This window comes from Oncorhynchus gorbuscha, linkage group LG15 (genome assembly GCF_021184085.1).
Source record: "Oncorhynchus gorbuscha isolate QuinsamMale2020 ecotype Even-year linkage group LG15, OgorEven_v1.0, whole genome shotgun sequence".
Classification (NCBI taxonomy): Eukaryota; Metazoa; Chordata; class Actinopteri; order Salmoniformes; family Salmonidae; genus Oncorhynchus; species Oncorhynchus gorbuscha.
Window position 1 is genome coordinate 29,198,826 of NC_060187.1, and position 8,061 is coordinate 29,206,886.

General features: G+C 41.6%; 1 pseudogene; it reads left to right on the top strand.

The window, feature by feature from the left end:
• Window positions 1–433: 433 nt before the first annotated feature.
• Window positions 434–6,288, top strand: LOC123997227 (annotated as a pseudogene).
• The last annotated feature ends 1,773 nt before the right edge of the window (window positions 6,289–8,061 follow it).

The following is an 8,061-nucleotide window of genomic DNA, read 5'->3' on the forward strand; positions in this document are numbered from 1 at the left end:
CACCAGCGTTGTAAGTGTGTGTGTGTGAAAATCTGGCATCAGCATTGTAAGTGTGTGTGTGTGAAAATCTGGCACCAGCGTTGTAAGTGTGTGTGTGAGAGAATCTGGCACCAGCATCTGAAGAGTGTGTGTGCGTGTTTACTAGTGATGCGCGGGTCAGCCGTTTGTTCACACGCATTTGTTAATAACACATCCGAAACCGCCTGACTATGTGATGAAGTGAAACTGAGTCCTGCACCCAACCCTAACCTGCAAATAGGCCAATAGAAAATGCTCTGTACAGATGGAGACAGCACATTATCCTGAACAGGTGGTGCGGGATCATTTTTTTATACTTAATTTAGATATGTTTCTGCTTATAATTTCTGACATTTTGGTAGAATATTTGTTAGTCAACTTATCTATAATTAGATACAAAAAATGATTTTTCGGGATGTACTGCAACCCCCCTACCCCCCACGGCTATGCCAAAGGGCTAAGCTTAGAGTGCATTGACTGCAATACATTTTTCTATTTGGGCTAGCTAGTAATCTTAATCAAAATGTCTTTATATATGAAAAGGAAGCATTTGAAACTTTACACTAATCACCTCTGCCTCAGTGAGATCGCTGCTTTGATTGGTGGGGGATTTTACATGCATGTAATTATTTGAATCAGTTGTGTAGTGCGCAGGCAAAAAACAAAACGTCCTCCCAGGAGCAGCCCCAGGACCGAGTTTGGGAAACTCTGGCCTAGACATAGAGACAAAAGGCCAATTTGCGTCGGCATTTATGTAGTCAACTGAGTGGGACTACCAACTTCATTAGCTGATCCTTTCTAGTGACCAACTGGGTCATCAGGAGGAATCAACAAATCGTGAAGAAGAAAATAAAGATTATCTCACTGGCGCTGCCCATGCAGTCACTGATGCTATAAATTGTACAGATATGAGCCAGAGCCTATTTTATGTCTGCTACATTAGGCTACCTAGCCTATAACCTACTACAGCCACAAAGTCATTAATCCCAACTATTTCTACAATTTATATTATTAAAATATTATTTTAACATTAGCTTAGCCATAACCTTAAATGAAGACCTTTAACGTTTTTACGATACAGCCAATTTTGACTTTGTGGCTGTTATAACTAGTGGAAACTATATAACATCTATATCACATCTCCTCGCCGCTGAGAGAGGACCATACCTGGGATACTGCAACTTTGAAGCCGAGACAACCATCGGGAAGATCAAATTCCATGACTTCCTAGGAAACTAGATAGTGCTACATGTTGTAGGCTAAACAAGTCGGTGTGATGATCTGCGGTAGCCTACCTGTACCTCAACTGTTATTTTGTCAAATCAAATGTATTTATAAAGCCCTTCGTACATCAGCGGATATCTCAAAGTGCTGAACAGAAACCCAGCCTAAAACCCCAAACAGCAAGCAATGCAGGTGTAGAAGCACGATGGCTAGGAAAAACTCCCTAGAAAGGCCAAAACCTAGGAAGAAACCTAGAGAGGAACCAGGCAATGAGGGGTGGCTCGTCCTCTTCTGGCTGTGCCGGGTGGAGATTATAACAGAATATGGCCAAGATGTTCAAATGTTCATAAATGACCAGCATGTTCAAATAATAATAATCACAGTAGTTGTCGAGGGTGCAGCAAGTCAGCACCTCAGGAGTAAATGTCAGTTGGCTTTCCATAGACGATCATTAAGAGTATCTCTACCACTCCTGCTGTCTCTAGAGAGTTGAAAACTGCAGGTCTGGGACAGCTAGCACGTCCGGTGAACAGTTCAGGGTTGCATAGCCACAGGCAGAACAGTTGAAACTGGAGCAGCAGCACGGCCAGGTGGACTGGGGACAGCAAGGAGTCACCATGCCAGGTAGTCCTGAGGCATGGTCCTAGGGCTCAGGTCCTCCGAGAGAGAGAAAGAAAGAGAGAAAGATAATTAGAGAGCATACTTAAATTCACACAGGACACCGGGTAAGACAGGAGAAGTACTCCAGATATAACAAACTGACCCTAGCCCCCGACACAAACTACTGCAGCATAAATACTGGAGGCTGAAATAAAATAAATACATTTTGATTTGAACTGTTATTTTGTATCTGCAGCAGACTGTCATCAATTGCATAATCAGTAGCCTAATTCACTGATGGTGTGTTTGTATAACATTTGACATACAGACAATAAACAAATATACTTGCTTGGCTGCATGCTCATTGCCACGACAGTTTCAGTTCCATTGCCAGTTTCAGTTTTTAACATGTAAATCCGTGTTTCGGGGTCATATGGAAATTGGAGAACGCTGATCCCATATCAGATCTTAAAACCGTGGAGGCAAGAGGTCACGCAAAATATGTTGTCCCTCAATCCCTATTAAAATGTCAGTCAATCGTTTAGAGGAACACAATAGCACCAGTGTGTTAAACCAGCCTGCACTGAGAGTGTGTGACTGACCAGACAAGGTTGCCATTGTTTAGGAGTGTGTGCTTCAATTCGCTTTTGTCTCCGAGCCAGGTGACCATCCAAAGTATTTTTCTTTTGTATAGTTTATTAATCCGACCATTTAAAAAAAACACACACAACTTGAAAAAGCTTAAGCAAAGTCATCAACGATATGACAAAGTCTGGGACTTATTTCCAATGTGGTCCTCTTGAAACAAGATGGCTAGGCAAGATTGAACACTGTTGAACACAGTATAACAGCGAGATAATAAAACATAAAAACAAAGAACAACTATCTATCATTGCAGTTACATCGTAGGGTACATTCGTATGGGCAGTTTTTTTACTTTATTTTTAAAGCTTCGCAGAGAGGATGTCGTTTTTGTGGGCAGAGGCAACTCATTCCACTCTGAGGCTCCAGTATACAAGAAAGTACCTTCCCAGCATTACTCCTGAACCTGTATAAGCACACATTAGCAACACCTGATCAGGTGCTGTGATTGTGTGCAACTTTAGCATGGGGAAAGTAATCACTTAGATATCTCAGTGCAGAACCATAAATACTCCTGTAAACCTAACCCAGTCTGATCTAAGACACCCTCAACAGGCAGCCAGTTAAGTTCCTGAAAGCTGCTCCTGTCTATGTGAGTACGTAGACTCACCTTCAATACTACCCCGATCAGCTTATTCTGGGCTAGCTCGAACCAGGAAGTACTAGAGTAGTCAAAATGGCATTGAATTGGGGCAGTGGCTGGCGCTCTCATGGAGTTCTTGTCATGCAGCTTGGACTTTCTAGCCCAAAACTTAGTCCTGGTATTACCCTTCCCTAGCACTTTAGTGGCCATACTCACACCTCCCAAGTTTCCATAGAGGATACATACAAGGTAGCTAACAGAGGTTTTAGTAGTCCGCACCTCACCTCCTAACGCCACTTTGATTTCAGAGGACCTACACAATTTAGGTCTGAACCCAAAAATAATTGCCTCCGGTTTACCTAAGTGCAGAGATTAGCGTATTAGCTCAAAGCCATTTGCTAATGTTAGTAAGCTCTGTGCTAAGTATGCGCTCCAACATAGTTTTACTTTTGTGAGACACCAGAAGAGTAGAGTCATCCGCATAAAGGAAAAGATGGCAACACACATTTTTTATACAGTAAAAATAGAAGAGACCCAACCACGCTCCCCTGTGGAATGCCACAACTCATTGGTTTTGCCTTAGTGAACCATTAACCTCTACCACTTGCTAACCCCCTTTCCCTTTCCAGTTTGGAGATTGGGAGACAGTGGTTAACCTTCTGCAGGTCAAGCAGTACCATTCCACAGATATTTCCCTTATCAATCGTTTTCCTGATTGAAGTCAGTCACGTAAAGTGCAGCTGGCTAGTTTAGTTACTCAAACACTTGGCTCAAACAGAGGGAGTTACCTCAAAATGTAATTAAATTACTAGTTAAACTACATGTAGTTCACTACTCTCCAACACTGAATACAGAATGATGTGTAAATTGTGGTACTTCAGTAAAAACATCAGACGGTGGTCACAATTACTGTCTTGACCTGTCCTACCAAAGACCACCTGTTACACTACTTTGAATAATTTTTCCAACCTCCATACTGTCCCAGTCTGACACAATGAGTGGTGAAGGGATGGGAGGAGAGCAATGTTTAGAGAGCTTGCTTTAATAGCCCATGACCCAGTTTATTGTTTTGATGTAACATGATACTAAAAAGGTGTGGTTCTATGAAGCATCTGTTACCAGTCCACAAGTGTTCCTGTTATTTTCTTCACACTTACACACTCCACACACTGTTGCATCATTGATTAACCATATATTCCAAAGACTGGTCACATAATTTTCAGTCTTTCCATCCACCTGCCTTTACGTAGTCCAACGTGTTAACGGCTAAAGTGAAACACGAACACTGTGTAATGTTTTAGGCCTGAGTCTGTTCCCACCCCTACCCACTTGTTGCTCTCTGGCTGCAGAGCATTTGGACTGGTATTTCCTCTACTCTGCCTTGAGACCTACTGATAGCTTCTCTCCTCCAGATGGGGAGTTCTGTTCTCCCACACCCAGGACTTTACTCCAGTGTGTACCACAGAACTGGCCTGTGCTGCCAAGATCAACTTTGAGTTTAAGAAACACAACTTCAAGAAGATCGCTCTGTCCATAGACAGCGTGGCTGACCATCTTGCCTGGAGCAAGGTTTGCCTCAACCTGTCTCTCTGCATCCATTGCCTAAGTGGTTCAAATGTAGAGCACATTGCCTAACTACAATATGGGAAGCCACTCTCTCACAGATTTACTACCATATTGTAACACTGTCAGCCATGTCTAAATGAAAATTACATGCACAAACCCTGTGTAATCCCCCAAGACTGGTTTAGTCTGCACAGCTGTTACTCTGGCTCAACTGCATTCACAGATGGCCATTTCTTTACAAAAATATATTGTGTAGAACATGTTTGTCTGTCATGTAGAACAGTTAGTTCTATTCATTACATTTCTATCTGCAAGTTCCTAAACATTTGACCTCCTCCCGCCAAAGCCTCTCTCAGGTCCAACAGGGAAAGAGTTCCTCTGGCCTGCCAAGTTATCAAATCTTACACTGGGGTATTGGTGATGGGCCATATGGATAGGTTGCTAGGTTACAGCAACACTGCCCCTGTCTTCCAAAGTTCGCAACAACAAGTTTTTGGGAAGAAAAGTTAACTACGTAGTGAAAATCTGTCCTGTGAAAACCACTTGCCCCAACCCCCTCTACCAACACATACATTTCTGTAACCGTGTGACTAATGGCAGCCTTCCTTCCCACAATGAGGAACAGTATTAATTTCATCTGAAGTCCAGCCATTCTACTGCTATTTATACTGCTGTTGTGAACACAGGAACGTTCTCCACAATTTTAACACTTGAAAAATAAAAACATGCACTCTGGCCACAACCTGCTCTAACCCAGTCACCCTAATGTTGATGTGTCTGAAAGAGCAGAGTGTCAGGTTCTATAGTTTACATTTCAGACTAGTTCTGTAGATTATACTACAGATACAGTCAGTTTCTGTTTGTAGTTCACACCATGATTACATGAGTGAGTTACTGAGCAAAGAAAGGACACTTTTACCCTACTAGCAGTGGTGTAGTCTGTAAAGATTAAAATGATCAAAATCGGTGCCACTAAAGGTGATACGGTCCCCTACCCTTCCCCCTCATTGCTGACCCCTGAATTCTAACCTCTCTCTGTCTGTAGGATGTGATGCCGTTTAACAGTGAGAGTGGGTGCTCTCTCCTGCCCTTCCCCATCATCGCTGATGATGAGGGAGCTCTGTTCAGCTGGGCATGCTGGACCCTGATGAGATTGACAAGGATGGCATGCCCCTCACCACACTCTGTGTAAGTGAGGTCACACACACACACCCATGAGACGTAAAGGGCAACATATTTTTGCTGAAAGAAATTAAGGTCCAATTGGTGTTTGTGACACTTCCCCTTTGGTCCCTCCCCCAGGTGTTTGTGGTTGGTCCAGATAAGAAGATGAAGCTGTCCATCATGTACCCGGCCACCACTGGTAGGAACTTTGACGAACTGCTTCGTGTCATCGACTCTCTGCAGCTCACTGCTCTCGAGAAGTTGGCCACACCTGTTGACTGGAAGGTACACAGGTTGACTGGAAGATAAACACTCAATCTCATTTCGATATTGGTCAACTTGAAAAGGTATGACACATTTTTTTAAAGTGAACTTTATAGGTGCCATCTTGGGTTTTTACTTCATATTTCTCCTTCTGTTGCGCTCTGCCTGGTCAGAAGTGTATGGTTATTCCCGCTCTTTCTGGTGCCGAAGCCGCTGAACTGCAATAATCAAATGATCTCACTATTATGGTTTTAAGGAGGTAGCATTGAATTGGGTACAGTCATATCTAACTGACAGGAAACATTCCACCTATAAATGGTTCATTTTCTTCCCCTAATGTGTTAAACTGTGGAATACCGCAGGGCAGCTGCCTTGGGCCACTTCTTTATTTAATATATACCAACGACCTTCCCTATGCCTTGGTTGAAACTCAATTTACTATATTTGCAGATGATACTACAATTTATGCAGCAAGACAATCGGTTCAACAGGTACAGCAGGCTTTACAAGGAGATTTGGAAAATATCAGGAAGTGGGTTTGCCAAAACAAACTTGTTTTAAACACCAAGAAAACCAAAAGTTATGTTGGTCTGTTCAACTAGGAAAAGGCCAAAAGGCATGGGATACAATTAAGTATGGGAGGAGTACAAATTGAAGAAGTGGCAGAAACCAAACGATTGGGAGTGCAGCTAGACAACTGCTTATCATGGTTGTCTCAAATAACTAATCTATGTAAAAAAAAAAAAAACATTAAAACAGCATGCATAATCAGAAGGATAGCTAAATATTTACCAGGAAAAATTATTCAGCAAATAACACAAGCATTAATTGAGAGTCAGGTGAACTACTGTTCGGTGGTCTGGGGAAATGCATCATCTAGTGAAGTTAGGAGACTGCAGAATGCACAGAATAAAGCAGCAAGGATTGTTTTAAGGGGGAGATGTGGCTCTTCTGTTGCAGTCATGCGCAGTGGTCTTGGTTGGTCATCAATCGACAAGGTAATTGAAAAACATGCTTATTTTATTTTATAATATACATAATTTAAAACGGCCAAGTTCTATTCACAACGGTATTCAGTTGGTAAGAGACAGACATTCCGTAAATACTAGGAATAGATTGTCCACCATCTATGCGTTATCCAGACAGGAAATAGGCAAAAGAACATTTCGATTTAGAGCAATACAGAAATGGAATAAATTAACTGAGCAAACTAGAAACTTTTCAATATATACATTTAAACATTATTTTAAAACATTTTAAATATAGTTTATAGAAATGTTGTGGGATTATAGTAGATTGAGCATTTATTGGGTCATTATGCTAGTATTATGTATGTTTGTAATAGTGTGTTATATGGGAAAGTGTGTTTGTATTATAAATTGTATTTTAATGTTTAAGGACTCTTGGAAGATTAGTCCAAATGGGGACTAAAAGAGATCCAAATCAAATCACTAATACTTACATCTCGACTAAGCATCCATTCATTCATTCTTCTGTGGAGCAGGGCTTTAATGTCCGTATTGTTTGTACAGTGCCTTACTACCCCAATAAACACACGTTTGTAATGACCACTGTGGGGTGTGTGTTTTTGGTGGTGAAGTTGGAAAGCCATTTTGAACTTGGTACAATACAGGTCTGCTTCAATACTTAGTTAAATAACTTAAAGAGAAGCCATGAGCTTACCACAAAGGAAATCAAGCTCATGAATTGATGTAATGTATCCAAGTGAGCAGACACGTAAGGCAATTGATTCATGAATGGTTCACTCCTGATACTCTCAATTGCCCCTTCATGCCTGCTCCCATAACCCATAATTCAGTATTTCTTTGTGCTTATCATGTATACAGATACACCAGAGAAGCCACATCCCTGCTTGGTAGATGAGTGACAACCCTGATTAGAAGCACCTGGTGCTCACCTGTGTTCACTACAAATGCTGTTTTGAATTAAAAAGATATCTACCAACACACTGAAAAAGGCTGCAAAGCTGAAATGTCTGT